The 17,941-nt window shown below is 48.6% G+C and overlaps 1 long non-coding RNA gene across 1 annotated transcript; it reads right to left on the bottom strand.

Moving 5' to 3' along the window:
* Window positions 1–5,351: 5,351 nt before the first annotated feature.
* Window positions 5,352–16,606, bottom strand: LOC121856128. Its single transcript, XR_006086901.1, has 4 exons — window positions 16,561–16,606; window positions 9,267–9,313; window positions 8,831–8,917; window positions 5,352–5,486 (listed from the first exon to the last, which is right to left on the bottom strand). It is a non-coding gene; the product is annotated as an uncharacterized LOC121856128 (long non-coding RNA).
* Between the last annotated feature and the right edge of the window lie 1,335 nt (window positions 16,607–17,941).

Below are 17,941 nucleotides of genomic sequence, written 5' to 3'. Positions count from 1 at the left end.
CCATGGCCATTGGCCAGTCCCCCACCAACATGGCCAAAGCTTTCATGAAAAAAAAATCAACGCCAGTTTGTTGCTCGTGATGTTATTTGCAATTGTATTAAGTTCTTGACTATGTTCAGATTACATTTTCTCCATTTACTTCTAAAACGAGAACTATTACAGCAGTGGGAATGTGAGTCTTGATGTAGTTGTGTGAGACGAGGTTAGAAAGTGAATTTGAGAATGGTAGACTAAGGGTGCCGGAGGGTAGGAGCGACCCATGCGGTTAATGTTTGGCTATACAGGGGAAAGTATGTGTGCACTGTCAAACATTTTCCTCGTAACCTTACCCACCCAAATGTAATGTAAAGTATATATACATTACTCTTGTCAGCGTTAATGTAGGGAGGCTGGGAGAAAAAAAGAAAATACACAAACACATTTTCTTTCATTCGCTGATGTTTATTCGTTCTAACTGCCGTAAAAGTTGCGCTCTGCTACGGCACTCCTCTTATACAAGGCACAAATGTGTTTTAACCATTGTTGCTTCACACAAGCCAAGATCACCCATCAGCAGGAGGTCTTTCCCTAAATACCACTGGACGCCGCTACGCTCTCTATTAACTCCAATATAATCCTGTTTCTTGAAGGTCCAGCCTCCACGCTACATAATACCGTATTAAGGAAGAAAATGAAATCATAAATCTTTAATGTCAATATTTTATCGAATAACAAATATCCTTTACCGACACACAAACAGCTATCTTGAAAAATACGTCTTAGGGAATATATTCAACATATATAAATATTCTCTCATTAGCGGGAACACAGATTATACTTGTTCGCTTTAAGAAAAATAACTTAATCAATACATGAAAAACAAAACTAACTTTTCAATACTTGTTAAAAATATATTCATTGTCCAAGGTGCTTCTATTTTACATCTCTATGGCCTATGACATTCAACGCTTCACTTATCTCTTCTCAAAGACTCCTAAATGTGATGACTTTTGTCCGTATCACAAAACAGAAAAAATCACATAACTTTATAACGAAAATTTCCTTTCCTCCTCGGTACTCCGTTATATACGACAACTACGCATCCAAGAGGTCATGAGGAGCTGTACAATGTGAGAGTCTGGCTTGGAACTGTACACGGAGAGAGAGAGAGAGAGAGAGAGAGAGAGAGAGAGAGAGATACAACACATACTGCTAAAAATAACAACCCTCACAGTAAGCTTAGTACGTAGCCTAGACCTTCCACTATATCACAAAGTTATAAAATGAATAAAAGTTGTTACTGCTCCCTGGACAAGGCTGTGAAATACGAGGCTCTCACGTCACACCACCACGCGACACATTTAGTCCAGGACACCTAAAATATGACTCCAATTATAAAGAAGAACTAAGGTGAGCGACAGAGAGAGGCGAAGACATTAAAACTGGTTAAGACAGAGGCTGTAACTGTGTTATCAAATGGGTATAATGATCGGAACAGTGCAATCGCAATCCTACCATCTGGACACTTAATCAGATGCCTCTTGATGCTTCTTAGATACCTCCTTATGCCTCCTAATGTATCTTGATGCCTATTTATGCATCCTGATGCCTCCACATACACCCTGGCGCCTCCTAATACACCCTGGTGCCTCCTGAATGCCTTTTGATGCCTCTTTATGCATTCTGATACATCCTGATGTCTCCTGGTACCTCCTAATGCCCTCTGAATGCCTCCACATGCATGTTGCTCCTCCGATTAGTGATGAGAAAAGAAAAAAATACTTTGCAAGTTATGCTTTCCTGATATACAGTACACCTGGTTAAGAATGTACGACCTCAAAGGCAATTAGCGAAAAAAAAATGTATATTATTGTCTCCATAAATTGTCGGGAATTGAACCTGGAATGGAGAATATGTGGACGAAGAGCCGTTTTAAAGTCACCAATTTAGTAGAGGACTCACTACATACAATTTATCCATTATCATTCTCTCAAACAAAGCCACATAATGTTCCCCTCACATACACAAAATATACATACAAGAATGCATAAACACAATCCTGTAGGCGCTCTGGACTGGTAGCCAAGCCTATTCTGGTTGGCCCTGCCCCCCCCCCCCAACATCACTGCACCCTGGATTTATCACCAAACATTTCAGTGATCAGTGCAATGATTGGTTATCAAACAGTGATCCAACAGTGTATTCCAAGTTAAGGCACAAAAACAAGCGTAATTGACAGCGGTGTAATACCAGACTGCGGGCACTTTGTCGGTCACCTTCAAAGTGCCAGTGACAAGAACCACCGCGATGTTTACATATACCGTGGGTACAGTGCCGGCGACCCCTTAAGTGCCGGAGACAAGGACTCGCGGTGTTTACGACTTGATAAACATCAAAAGAAGTCTACCAGTGTCAGTGGCCCTCAAAGTGCCACTATTGAGTTTACGGCCACCGGGGACAAACACTTCCGTCCGTCCACAACAACAGATATCAACAGATGACCACCAGTTACTTACTCCCGACGCTCCCTGTACAATTTAAAGCATGGGAACGGTTATCCTGGCGGTAGCATTATCGTGTGACTAAAATCACCGAACATATTCCATGCTCGCAGCCGAAGACAAGGGCGTCACAAACAGAAGCCCATTAGGACCGTCACCCATTAGGACCACCACCCATTAGGACCGTCACCCATTAGGACCGTCACCCATTAGGACCGTCACCCATTAGGACCGTCACCCATTAGGACCTGGCAACCACAGTCCGATCAGTGGCTGCCAGATGCGAAGCTTGGCAAATAGTTCCTGAAACGTGACACATTGAGGGGCGTGTAGTCTTTCCTCACTGTCGGACGCGGAGGGGGTGTTGGCCTGAACTGCGCCCGTCTCGCTTGGTTGTTTTAGTCCCGGATGAGGTAGAGGCACTAGGGGTACGCATGGCGCTACGCTGTTTCTATTATATAATGTGTGGTATACCATCCACCTCGCGCTGCCCACCAGAGACGCTCATCAATCACCTCATTACCGCCTCACAGTTAGGTACCCATGTGCCAAGCTCGTGTTATTCGGGGATTATAACGATATTGACACCATTGATGTCCAGGACCAGCTGTTACTATCACAAGCTATGACCTTCCCCACACACGGTCAAATACCCTTGACCTTATCTTAACTGACTTAGACGTACCAACCACCTCAACCAATGCCTCCACACACACCTATCCTCGTCCCCAGCTGCCACTCCCACTCAAGTACAGAGACCCTACATCAAGACTACAAGGGCCATTACTGACTCTGTAGTGCGTCTTTCGGGCAGTGGATAGTTCACCATCCCTGACTGAAGTACTTAGCGTGGATGACGTGGACACCAAATGGATAAATTATACCAACACCACCACGGAAGCTCACCACCACTTTTCCCCGAGAAGTCCGTCAGATCTCACCCAGCTGACTTGCCCTGGATCACACCTCGGATCAAAAGACTTATGCAACAGAGAGACAGAGCCTTTCATCTCAAGGGCCACAACCGCTACCAGTCCTTCACAACAAAGCCATCCCAGGAAATACGCTGCAAGGAAGTCCCACTACCCAACCAAGAACACCTGAAGCAGACCAACAACAGTCAGTGGTATGGTAAGCTTAAAGAACTGTGGACTAAACAAAGACACACCCCTCCCCTCCTCCTTAGCCATCTCACTAATGTTGACGCAGCTGAGAAATCAAACAACCATTTCGCTACTATACAGACGCTCCCACGGCTTGACACAACCACTCTCCCTGCTTACCTACCAGCCCCCCTTCCCACTGACTTAGTAGAAGAATTTGAAGTAGCAAAACGTCTGGACAAACTGAAGTTAAGGCTTCCACGACCCCCACTGACTTACCAATGAAACTCTTCAAGGAGTTCTCCTGAGCTTGCTAAACCCCTCTGCTCCATCATCAATGCTTCTCTCAGGCAACCAAGATGCCCAGCTGACTGGAAGACTTCATATGTCACCAGTGCCCAAGTCAACCAGCCCACAATCCTTAAATGAACTACGACCCATTGCCATCACCCCAATACCCAGCTTAATCTGCGAAAGTTTCGTGTTTGACTGGACTTATGCTGATATTCAGGCGCCATAGATCCTCAGCACTTGGTAATATGAAAACTTCCTCCACCACTCACTGTCTTGTCAGCTTTCTCGACTACATATACCGCCATCTAGGAAAACGAAAGACGTCTGTGGCTGCTGCCTTCAATGACTTCACCAAAACATTTGACCTAGTCGACCACACTTTAATCATCAACAAAGCTATCGACCTCGGGTTTCGAAGAAGTCTTATACCTTAGTGACAGATGCCAAGCCGTACACTTCCGAGGGGCTGTCTTCACTTTTCAGTCACTCACCTGTGGCGTTCCCCAAGGCACCAATATGGGACCGCTCAGTTTCCTTATGCTTATCAATGATGCCCGAAGAGAAACCCCTGCTGGCTGGAAATATGTCGACGAGCCAACCATTGGGATCAGTGTCAACAACTAGGCTCCCGACTACACCGCCCTCCAGGATTTATTGAACAGTCTCCAAAACTGGGCCACCAACAACCACGTCACCATCACCCATACCAAGACCATGGTTATCCACATCAACCTCTCCTCCGACATTGTCCCACCTCCTTCCATTACTTTAGGTCCCAACACACTCCAGGTTGTGGACTCCACTAAGCTCCTCGGCGTCATTATAAACTAAATTGGAAACCACACGTCAGTGAAGTTGTCAAATCCTCCAGTTCCGCTCCACCTCCTCCGCCGACTAAGTCCCTGGGAGCCTGCCCCCGAGCTCCTCAATGTTTACTCAACATTCATACTTCCCAAGCTCACCTATCTCCCCACCTGGTCTTCCTCCCTAAATGCCACACAACATAAACACCTAGAAAAAGTGCAAAAGAGGGCATGCAAGATTATTCTCTCCCCTTCCTACTCCACATGTCAAGAAGCGCTCAACACACTGACCCTTTCGGCTCTCACTGATCATCACTGTGACCACATCCAGCCCATACGAGCACGTACTGATAAGAACAGCCCAGACCCAACCATTGTAAAAATTATCAACAACTTGTAATCAACCAATGTATTCACTCCCAGTCAATCTTACCTTTTTACACTGTCACTATGTTGAAATGCCCTGTAGTATGACCTTCTCCCCACCTAGTTATTATATATCATATTTGTATCACTTATGGTACTTGTACATTATTTGTCAATCAAGAGACCCATTCACCAATTGTGTAACTGTATATTTTCACCCTTCTGGCTGCCATGCTCTTTCAATAAACAGTTAATTATTATTATTATCATTAATCATTACACACACACACACGCACACAGACATAGGTAGACAGAGAGACAGACATACCTGGTCAAGATGAGGGCCTCCATCGACAAAACGTGAATGTAGAGACGTCTCATAACACTGATGTGTAAACTGGTCATAAGAGTGTAGGTCCAGAATCTTGTCTAGGTCCATCCTGAGGGAGGGAGAGAGAGAGAGAGAGAGAGAGAGAGAGAGAGAGAGAGAGAGAGAGAGAGAGAGAGAGAGAGAGAGAGAGAGAGAGAGAGAGAGAGAGAGAGGAGAGAGAGAGAGAGAGAGAGAGAGAGAGAGAGAGAGAGAGAGAGAGAGAGAGAGAGAGAGAGAGAGAGAGAGAGAGAGAGAGAGAGAGAGAGAGAGAGAGAGAGAGAGAGAGAGAGAGAGAGAGAGAGAGAGAGAGAGAGAGAGGAGAGAGAGAGAGAGAGAGAGAGAGAGAGAGAGAGAGAGAGAGAGAGAGAGAGAGAGAGAGAGAGAGAGAGAGAGAGAGAGAGAGAGAGAGAGAGAGAGAGAGAGAGAGAGAGAGAGAGAGAGAGAGAGAGAGAGAGAGAGAGAGAGAGAGAGAGAGAGAGAGAGAGAGAGAGAGAGAGAGAGAGAGAGAGAGAGAGAGAGAGAGAGAGAGAGAGAGAGAGAGAGAGAGAGAGAGAGAGAGAGAGAGAGAGAGAGAGAGAGAGAGAGAGAGAGAGAGAGAGAGAGAGAGAGAGAGAGAGAGAGAGAGAGAGAGAGAGAGAGAGAGGAGAGAGAGAGAGAGAGAATAATGACCAGTTGAATAAGCGGACTCTCTCTCTCTCTCTCTCGGTAGTAAATTCGATCAGTTCAGAGGTGAAGCGTACTTGGACCCCTCCACCCCACCTGCCCTCCGGAACTCGGGGAAAATTCAATCAGTCTCAACCAAGCCTGTCTGAGGTCGATATAGAGGTCATCCAAGTCATCCAGGGAAGTCATCCACACGTCATCCACTCAGGTCACATCCCCCTCCCCTAATGTAGTGAGTTTCTTATTCATATAAATATGATTGATTGTTATAGAGGGGTTAGTGGTCAGCATTTCCCCTCCTGACCCCTTTAAAATGACCCAGGGGCCACTTTTAGCTTAGCCTAACTTAGCCTTTGTCACTCACCTGTCACTCACCCCCTGTACCTCCCCTGTCACTAGTGAAGGGCCTGTACCTTGTAGGCTATATGACCAGCCCCTGTAAACACACTAGTGAGGGGACTGTACCTAGCTACGTGACTAGCCCCTGTAAAACACATTAGTGAAGGGACTGTACCAGGCTATATGACCAGCCCCTGTTAACACCTTTAGGGGACTGTACCTAGGCTATATGACTAGCCCCTGTAAACACAACAGTGAAGGGACTGTACCTAGGCTATATGACCAGCCCCTGTAAACACACTAGTGAGGGGGACTGTACTCTAGGCTATATGACCAGCCCTGTAAAACACACTAGTGAAGGACTGTACCTTGTAGGCTATATGACCAGCCCCTGTAAACACACTAGTGAAGGGACTGTACCTAGGCTATATGACCAGCCCCTGTAAACACACTAGTGAGGGGACTGTACCTAGGCTATATGACCAGCCCTGTAAACACACTTAGTGAAGGGTACCTAGGCTATATGACCAGCCCCTGTAAACACACCCAGTGAAGGACTGTACCCAGGCTATATGACCAGCCCCTGTAAACACACTAGTGAAGGACTGTACCTGGCTATATGACCAGCCCCTGTAAAACACACTAGTGAAGGGACTGTACCTAGGCTATATGACTAGCCCCTGTAAACACACCAGTGAAGGGACTGTACCCAGGCTATATGACCAGCCCCTGTAAACACACTAGTGAGGGGACTGTACCTAGGCTATATGACCAGCCCCTGTAAAACACACACTAGTGAGGGGACTGTACCTAGCTATATGACCAGCCCCTGTAAACACACTAGTGAGGGGACTGTACCTATGTTACAAGACCCTGTAAACACCAGTGAAGGGCCCTGTACCTTGTAGGCTATATGACCAGCCCCTGTAAACAACACAGTGAGGGGCCTGTACCTTGGAAGGAGACCAGCCCAAACTGATAACAACAGGAGGGGGGACTGTACCTAGGCTAGTATGACCAGCCTGTAAAACATACATGAAAAGGGACTGTACAAGGCTAATGACTCAGAATATACTAGGAGGGACTGTGCCTAGGCTAATGACCAGCCCTGTAAACACACTAGTGAAGGGACTGTACCTAGGCGACCAGCCCCTGTTAACACACTAGTGAAGGGGACTGTACCTAGGCTATATGACCAGCCCCTGTAAAAAACACTCCAGTGAAGGACCATGCCTAGGCTATATGACCAGCCCGTAAACACACTATGAAGGGAAGGGGACAGCCTAGAAGAAGACCAGCCCTGTAAACAACACCTAGTGAAGGGACTGTACCTAGGCTATATGACCAGCCCCTGTAAACACACTAGTGGGACTGTATCTAGCTATATGACCAGCCCTGTAAACACACTAGTGAAGGACTGTACCAGCTATATGACCAGTCCCTAAACACACTAGTGAAGGGGACTGTACTAGGCTATGCGACCAGCCCCTGTAAACACACAGTGAAGGGACTGTACTTATAGGCTATGACCAGTCCCTGTAAACACACCAGTGAAGGACTGAACCAGGCTATATGACCAGCCCTAAACACACTAGAGGACTGTATAGGCTATATGACCAGCCCCTGTAAACACACCAGTAGAGACTGTACTTAGGCTATATGACCAGCCCTGTAAACACACTAAAGGAGAGACAGGCTATAGACCAGCCTGTAACACTCAGTGAAGGACTGTATTAGGTGACCAGCCCCAAACACAATTGGACTTAGAATAAGACCAGCCCCTGTAAACACACTAGGGGGACTGTACCTGTACTAAGGACTAGCCCCTGTAAACACAAAAGTGAAGGACTGTACCTAGGTTAATATGACCAGCCCCTGTAAACACACTAGTGAAGGACTGTACCAGGCTATAGTCTATCTGATTGATAGCCAATTTCTAAACATTTTTACATTTTGTCATTCCTCTTAAACTTTTAATTCTAGTTTTTATTGATATAAAAATATAATTAAATAATTTATAAATTTGAAATTATGAAGGCAGTCAATATTTCTATAGTGAGTTATTGAATGTTGATGAATATAAGGCAGTCAATATTTCTATAAAGCGAGTTATTGAATGTTGATTATAATTATAGATATGAAAATTATATACCAAAATACGTTTTTTTATTTATTCATTGACTGTATTTAGTTATTTTATTTATGTACATACCTGCATCCCGTCACACACACACACACACACACACACACACACACACACACACACACACACACACACACACACACACACACACACACACACACACACACACACACACACACACACACACACACACACACACACTACTCACACCACACACACACTACTCACACCACACACACCACACCACACACACCCACCCCACTACCTACCTGACGAGGGAGGTGACGACCTGTAGCTGCTGTGCCTCACCCAGGTCAGTCTTGTTCAGAATCAACAGGTCAGCCAGAGCCACCTGTCTATGGGGTGACAGGTACTTAAGTTCAGGTCCAGCAGGTCAGTTCAGGTCCACTAACAAGACCTTAATTATCACTACCTTACCTGACCTAAGTTAACCTAACCTAACACTAATCTAACCTAAGATAAGATAACCTAACCTAACCTAACCTAACTTAACATTAATCTAACTTAAGTTAACCTAACCTAACTTAACACTAACCTAGCATAACTTAACACTAACCTAACTTAACTTAACATTAATCTAACTTAAGTTAACTTAACCTAACTTAACACTAACCTAGCATAACTTAACACTAAATCCTAACTTAAACTAACTTAACCTAATATAACGGGATTAAGTTAACTCACCTAACAGCCTCGTTAACTCCTCCCTCGGGCTTCTTCTCGTTAATATTCTTTAAGTTAAAAAATAATTCAACATTCATTAACTTTTTACTGTTGAGTAGTTGGGAGGTTATAGACCACAGTATAGGATGACTACTGTTGTGTTGGGAGGTTATGCTTGCAGTATGGGATGACTACTGTTGTGTTGGGAGGTTATAGACCACAGTATGGGATGACTACTGTTGTGTTGGGAGGTTATAGACCCAGTATAGGATGACTACTGTTGTGTTGGGAGGTTATAGACCACAGTATAGGATGACTACTGTTGTGGTGGGAGGGTTATAGACCACAGTATAGGATGACTACTGTTGTGTTGGGAGGTTATAGACCACAGTATGGGATGACTACTGTTGTGTTGGAGGGGTTATAGACCTACAGTATAGGATGACTACTGTTGTGTTGGGAGGTTATAGACCACAGTATAGGACTGACTACTGTTGTGTTGGGAGGTTATAGACCACAGTATAGGATGACTACTGTTGTGTTGGGAGGTTACAGACCACAGTATAGGATGACTACTGTTGTGTTGGAGTAAGACCACAGATGGATGACTACTGTTGTGTTGGGAGGTTATAGACCATATAGATGACTACTGGTGTTGGGAGGTTATAGACCACAGTATGGATGACTACTGTGTTTGGAGGTTATAGACCACAGTATAGGGATGACTACTGTTGTGTTGGGGGTTATAGACCACAGTATAGGATGACTACTGTTGTGTTGGGAGGTTATAGACCACAGTATAGGATGACTACTGTTGTGTTGGGAGGTTATAGACCACAGTATGGATGACAACTGTTGTGTTGGGAGGTTATAGACCACAGTATAGGATGACTACTGTTGTGTTGGGAGGTTATAGACCACAGTATAGGATGACTACTGTTGTGTTGGGAGGTTATAGACCACAGTCAGATGACTACTGCTGTGTTGGGAGGTTATAGACCACAGTATAGGATGACTACTGTTGTGTTGGGAGGTTATAGACCACAGTATAGATGACTACTGTTGTGTTGGGAGGTTATAGACCACAGTATAGGATGACTACTGTTGTGTTGGGATATAGACCACAGTATAGGATGACTACTGTTGTGTTGGGAGGTTATAGACCACAGTATAGGATGACTACTGTTGTGTTGGGAGGTTATAGACCACAGTATGGGATGACTACTGTTGTGTTGGGAGGTTATAGACCACAGTATAGGATGACTACTGTTGTGTTGGGAGAGTTATAGACCACAGTATAGGATGACTACTGTTGTGTTGGGAGGTTATAGACCACAGTAAAGGATGACTACTGTTGTGTTGGGAGGTTATAGACCACAGTATAGGATGACTACTGTTGCGTTGGGAGGGTTATAGACCACAGTATAGGATGACTACTGTTGTGTTGGAGGTTATAGACCACAGTATAGGATGACTACTGTTGTGTTGGGAGGGTTATAGACCAGTATAGATGACTACTGTTGTGTTGGGAGAGTTATAGACCACAGTATAGATGACTACTGTTGTGTTGGGAGGGTTATAGACCACAGTATAGGATGACTACTGTTGGGGAGGTTATAGACCACAGCATAGGATGACTACTGTTGTGTTGGGAGGGTTATAGACCACAGTATAGGATGACTACTGTTGGGAGGTTATAGACCACAGTATAGGATGACTACTGTTGTGTTGGGAGGTTATAGACCACAGTATAGGATGACTACTGTTGGGAGGGTTATAGACCACAGTAGGATGACTACTGTGTTGGAGGTTATAGACCACAGTATAGGATGACTACTGTTGTGTTGGGAGGTTATAGACCAGGTATAGGATGACTACTGTTGTGTTGGGAGGTTATAGACCACAGTATAGGATGACTACTGTTGTGTTGGGAGGGTTTTAGACCACAGTATAGGATGACTACTGTTGTGTTGGGAGGTTATAGACCACAGTATAGGATGACTACTGTTGTGTTGGGAGGGTTATAGACCACAGTATAGATGACTACTGTTGTGTTGGGAGGTTATAGACCACAGTATAGGATGACTACGTTGTGTTGGGAGGGTTATAGACCACAGTATAGGATGACTACTGTTGAGGTTATAGACCACAGTATAGATGACTACTGTTGTGTTGGGAGGGTTATAGACCACAGTATGGATGACTACTGCAGGTTGGGAGGTTATAGACCACAGTATAGATGACTACTGTGTGTTGGGAGGGCTATAACCACAGTATAGGATGACTACTGTGTTGGGAGGTTATAGACCACAGTATAGGATGACTACTGTTGTGTTAGGAGGTTATAGACCACAGTATAGGATGACTACTGTTGTGTTGGGAGGTTAAGAACGCCAGTATAGGATGACTACTGTTGTGTTGGGAGGTTATAGACCACAGTATAGGATGACTACTGTTGTGTTGGGAGGTTATAGACCACAGTATAGATGACTACTGTTGTGTTGGGAGGTTATAGACCACAGTATAGGATGACTACTGTTGTGTTGGGAGGGTTATAGACCACAGTATAGGATGACTACTGTTGTGTTGGGAGGTTATAGACCACAGTATAGGATGACTACTGTTGTGTTGGGAGGGTTATAGACCACAGCAGGATGACTACTGTTGTGTTGGGAGGTTATAGACCACAGTATAGGATGACTACTGTTGTGTGGGAGGTTAAGACCACAGTATAGGATGACTACTGCTGTGTTGGGAGGTTATAGACCACAGTATAGGATGACTACTGTTGTGTTGGGAGGTTATAGACCACAGTATAGGATGACTACTGTTGTGTTGGGAGGTTATAGACCACAGTATAGATGACTATTGTTGTGTTGGGAGGTTATAGCACAGACAGGATGACTACTGTTGGGAGGTTATAGACCACAGTATAGATGACTACTGTTAAGCGACGGGAGGAGGAGAGCAGGAGGAGGAGGAGGAGGAGCAAGAGAGGGGAGGGGGAGAGGAGGAGGAAGAGGAGGAGGAGGAGGAGGAGGAGGTGAGGAGGAGGAGGAGGAGGAGGAGGAGGAGGAGGAGGAGGAGGAAGAGGAGGAGGAAGAGGAGGAGGAGGAAGGAGGAGAGAAGAGGAGGAGGAGGGAAGAGGAGGAAGAGGGAGGAGGAGGAGGAGGAGGAGGAGGAGGAAGAGGAGGAGGAGGAGGAGGAGGAGGAGGAGGAGGAAGAGGAGAGGAGGAGGAAGAGGAGAGAGGAGGAGGAGGAAGAGGAGGAGGGAGGAGGAGGAAGAGGAGGAGGAAGAGGAGGAGGAGGAGAGGAGGATGAGAAAGAGAGGAGGAGGAGGAGGAGGAAGAGGGAGGAGGAGGGGGAGGGAGGAGGAGGAGGAGGGGAGGGAGGAGGAGAGAGGAGGAGGAGGAGGGAGAGGGAGGAGGGGGAGGGGGAGGAGGAGGAAGAGGAGGAGAGGAGGGAGAGGAGGAGGAGGGAGGAGGAGGGAGGAGGAGGAGGAGAGGAGGGGAGGAGGAGGAGGGAGGAGGAGGAGGAGGAGGAGGAGGAGGAGGAGGAGGAGGAAGAGGAGGAGGAGGGAAGAGGAGGGAGGAGGGAAGAGGAGGAGGGAAGAGGGAGGAGGAGAGGAGAGGGGAGAGGAAGAGGAGGAGGAGGAGGAGGAAGAGAGGAGGAGGGGAGGATGAGGGAGGAGAGCAGGAGAGGAGGAGGGGAGGAGGAGGAGGAGGAGGGGAGGAGGAAGAGGAGGAGGAGGGAGGAGAAGAGGAGGAGGAGGAAGAGGAGGAGGAGGAAGAGGAGGAGGAAGAGGAGGAGGGAGGAGGAGAGGAGGAAGAGGAGGAGAGGAGGAGGAGGAGGAGGAGGAGGAGGAAGAGGAGGAGGAGGAGGAGGAGGGGGAGGAGAGGAAGAGGAGGAGGAGGGAGGAGGAAGAGGAGGGGGAGGAGGAGGGGAGGAGGAGGAGGAGAGGGGAGGAGAGGAGGAAGGGAGGGAGGAGAGAGGAGGAGGAAGAGGGAGGAGGAGGAGGAGGGAGAGAGGAGGAGGGGAGGAGGGAGAGGAGGAGGAGGAGGAGGAGAAGAGGAGGAAGAGGGGAGGAGGAAGAGAGGAGGAGGGGAAGAGGGGAGGAGAAGGAGGAAGAGGGAGGAGGAGGAGGAGGAGGAAGAGGAGGAGGAGGAAGAGGAGGAGGAGGAAGAGGGAGAGGAAGAGAGGAGGAGGAGGAAGAGGAGAGGAGGAGGAGGAGGAAGAGGAGGAGGAGGAGGAGGAGGAGGAGGAGGAAGAGAGGAGGAGGAGGAGGAGGAAGAGGAGGAGGAGGAGGAAGAGAGGAGAGGAAGAGGAGGAGGAAGAGGGAGGAGGAAGAGGAAGAGGAGGAGGAGGAGGAGGAGAAGAGGAGGAGGAAGAGGAGGAGGAGGAAGAGAGGAGGAGGAGGAAGAGGAGGAGGAGGGGAAGAGCAGGAGAGGAGGAGGAGGAGGAGAGGAGGAGGAGGAAGAGGAGGAGGGAGGGAGGAGGAGGAGGAAGGAGGAGGGAGGAAGAGGAGGGAGGAGGAGGAGGAAGAGGGGAGGGAGAGAGGAGGAGGAGGAGAGGGAGAGAGGGAGGAGGGAGCAAGGGGAGGGAGAGGAGGAAGAGGGAGGGAGGGGAGGAAGAGGAGAGGAGGAAGAGCAGAAAGAGGAGGAGGAGGAGGGAGGAGGAGGAGGAGGGAGGAAGAGGGAGAGGGAGAGAGGAGGGGAGGAGGAGAGGGAAGAGGGGAGGAGGAGGGGAGGAGGAGGAGGGGAGGAGGAGCAAGAGGAGGGGGAGGGGAGAGGAGGAAGAGGAGGAGGAGGAAGAGGATGAGGAGGAAGAGGAGATGAGAAAGAGGAGGAGGAAAGAGGAGGAGGAAGAGGAGGAGGGGAGGGGAGGAGGAGGAAGAGGAGGAGGAGGGGGAGGAGGAGGAAGAGGAGGGGAGGGAGAGGAGGAGGAGGAGGAGGAAGAGGAGGAGAGGAGGAGGAGGAGGAAGAGGAGGAGGAGGAGGGAGGAGGAGGGAGGAGAGGAGGAGGAGGAGGAGGAGGAAGAGGAGGAGGAGGAAGAGGAGGAGGAGAGGAAGAGGAGGAGGAGGAAGAGGAGGAGGAAGAGGAGGAGGAGGATGAGAGGAGGAGCAGGAAGAGAGGGGAGGAGGAGGAGGGAGGGAGGAGGGGAGGGAGGATGAGGAGGAGGAGCAGGAAGAGGGAGGAGGGGAGGAGGAGAGGAAGAGGAGGAGGGAGGAGGAGGAGGAGGAGGAGGAGGAGGAAGAGGGGAGGAAGAGGAGGAGGAGAGGAGGAGGGAGGAGGAGGAGAGAGGAGGAGGGAGGAGGGGAGGGAAGAGGGAGGAGGAGGAGGGGGGAAGAGGAAGAGGAGCAGGAAGAGGAGGAGGAGGAGGAGGAGGAGGAGGAGGAAGAAGGAGGAGGAGGAGGAGGAGGAGGAGGAGGAGGAGGAGGAGGAGGAGGATGAGGAGGAGGAAGAGAAGAGAGGAGGAGGAGGAGCAGGAAGAGGAGGAGGAGGAGGAAGAGGGGAGGAGGAGGAAGAGAGAGGAAGAGGAGGAGGAAGAGGAGAGGAAGGGGAGGAGGAGGAAGAGGGGGAGGGAGGAGGAGGAAGAGGAGGAGGAGGAGGAGGAAGAGGAGAGGAGGAAGAGAGGAGGAGGAAGAGAGGGAAGAGGAGGGGAGGAGGAGGAGGAGGAAGAGGAGGAGGAGGAGGAGGAGGAAGAGAGGAGGAGGGGAGGAGGAAGAGGAGGAGGAGCAGGGAGGAGGAGGAAGAGGAGGAGGAAGAGGGGAAGAGAGGAGGGAGGAGGAGGAGGAGGAGGAGAGGAGGAGGAGAGGAGGAGGAGGGAGGAGCAGGAAGAGGAGGAGCAGGGAGGAGGGAGGAGGAGGAGGGAGGAGGAGGGGGGAGGAGGAGCAGAGGAGGGGAGGGGGAGGAGAGCAAGAGGAGGGGAGGGGAGGAGGAGGAAGAGGAGGAGGAGGAAGAGGAGGAGGAGGGGAGGAGAGGGAGGGGGAGGAGAGGAGGAGCAGGAAGAGGAGGAGGAGGAGGAAGAGGAGGAGGAGGAGGAAGGAGGGGAGGAGCAGGAAGAGGAGGAGGAGGAAGAGGAGGAGGAGGAGGAGGAGGAGGGAGGAGGAGGAGGAGGAGGGGGAGGAGGAGCAAGAGGAGGAGGGGAGGAGGAGCAAGAGGAGGGGAGGAGGAGGAGGAAGGAGGAGGAGGAGGAGGAAGAGGAGGAGGAGGAAGAGGAGGAGGAGCAGGAAGAGGAGGAGGAGGGAGGAAGAGGGAGGAAGAGGAGGGAGGGAGGAGGAAGAGGAGGGAGGGAGGAAGAGGAGGAGGGGAAGAGAGGAGGGGAGGGAGAAAGAGGAGGGGGAGGGGGAGGAGGAGGAAGAGGAAGGGAGGAGGGAGGAGGAAGAGGGGAGGAGGAGGAGGGAGCAGGAAGAAAGGAGGAGGAGGAGGAGGAGGGAGGAAGAGGAGGGGAGGAAGAGGGAGAGGAAGAGGAGGAGGAAGAGAGGATGAGGAGGAGGAGGAAGAGGAGGAGGAAGAGAAGAGGAGGAGAGGAAGAGGAGGAGGAGGAGGAGGAGGGGAGGAACAAAAAACAAATGAGGAATAAGAGTAAAAACAACAGGTAGTGGGTCAAGACAACAGGTAGGGGTTAAGACAACAGGTAGTGGGGTCAAAACAACAGGTAGTGGGTCAAGACAACAGGTAGTGGGTCAAGACAACAGGTAGTGGGTCAAGACAACAGGTAGTGGGTCAAACAACAGGTAGTGGGTCAAAACAACAGGGCAGACAACAGGTAGTGGGTCAAAACAACAGGTAGTGGGTCAAAACAACAGGTAGTGGGTCAAGACAACAGGTAGTGGGTCAAAACAACAGGTAGTAACAAAACAACAGGTAGACAAAAACAACAGTAGGCAAAAAACAGGTAGTGGCTGCACAACAGGTAGGGGTCAAAACAACAGGTAGTAAAATAAAACAACAGGTAGTGGGTCAAAATAACAGGTAGGGGTCAAGACAACAGGTAGGGTCAAGACAACAGGTAGTGGGTCAAGACAACAGGTAGTGGAGTCAAGACAACAGGTAGTGGCAAAACAACAGGTAAGTGGGTCAAACAACAGGTAGTGGGTCAAAACAACAGGTAGTGGAGTCAAACAACAGGTAGTGGTCAAAACAACAGGTAGTGGGTCAAGACAACAGGTAGTGGGTCAAGACAACAGGTAGTGGGTCAAGACAACAGGTAGTGGGTCAAGACAACAGGTAGGGTCAAGACAACAGGTAGTGGGTCAAGACAACAGGTAGTGGGTCAAGACAACAGGTAGTGGGCTAAGGCAGAAAAAACAAACCTTGTCAGCATATTTGCGTCGAGGACAGTGATGATGCCATGGAAAGAGGAAAGAAACAGTGTGAATTAAAAGTTAGGTGATGACAACACTCCTGACACCATACTTGTGACACTACCCACAAACACACCACCATCCTCCTGACACTATACTTGTGACACCACACTAACACCATCTCCTGACACCATACTTAGACACATCTCCTACACTACTTCTCACACACCATCCTCCTGACACCACATTTTATGAAACCATCTCTGACACCATACATTTGACACCATCTCCTGACACACCATACTTGAGACACCATCCTCCTGACACATACTCATGAAACTATCTCTGGACACCATACTTGTGACACTATCTCCTGACACCATACTTAAGACACTATCTCCTGACACCATACTTATGATACCATCTCTCACACAGCACTTAGGACACTATCTCCTGACACCATACTTTGTGACACTATCTCTTCTGGACACCATACTTTGTGACACTATCTCTTCCTGGGACAACACCATACTAGACACCATACTAGGACACTATCTTCCTGGGACAATTAAGGCTTTGTGACACTATCTTCCTGGACACCATACTTGGGGACACTATCTCTCGACACTATACTTAGGACACTATCTTCTGACACTATATTTGTGATACTATCTTCCTGACACTATACTTTGTATACCATTCTTGACACTATGTTACTTGTGACACCATCTCCCTGACACCATACTTGTGACACCATTCTGGACACCATACACTTCAGACACCATCCCCTGACACCATACCAGGACACCATCCTCCCTGACACCACTTGTGACACCATCTCCTGACACCATACTTGGTAGGACACCATCTCCCTGACACCATACTTTGTGACACCATCTCTGGACACTACACGGTGACACCATTCTTCCTGACACTATACTTAGGACACTATCTTCCTGACACTATATTTGTGACACTATCTTGGACACCATACTTGTGATACATCTTCCTGACACCATGTTACTTGTGACACTCATTCCTGACACTATACTTTGTGACACTATCTCTTCCTGGACACCATACTTTTGTATTACCATCTCCTGACAATTATACTTAGACACTATCTCCTGGACACCATCTCTGTGACACCATCCCTGGACACCACATTTAGACACCATCCTCCTGACACAGACTACACCAGACACCATCCTCCTGACACCATACTTGTGACACCTCTCACCCCAAGGAGTTGCAGCCTAAGTGATGCATATGCCTCTGGCACATCAAAATACAGGGACTACTATGTTTACCAAGCCAGTTTTAACTGAGCACTTCAAGACAATGCAGAAATGAAGTGTAAAGGAAGACATGATGGCGAACTTTGTATCAT

This window comes from Homarus americanus, unplaced genomic scaffold, assembly GCF_018991925.1.
Source record: "Homarus americanus isolate GMGI-L3 unplaced genomic scaffold, GMGI_Hamer_2.0 scaffold24844, whole genome shotgun sequence".
Taxonomy (NCBI): domain Eukaryota; kingdom Metazoa; phylum Arthropoda; class Malacostraca; order Decapoda; family Nephropidae; genus Homarus; species Homarus americanus.
This window is presented reverse-complemented; position numbering and strand designations above follow the sequence as displayed.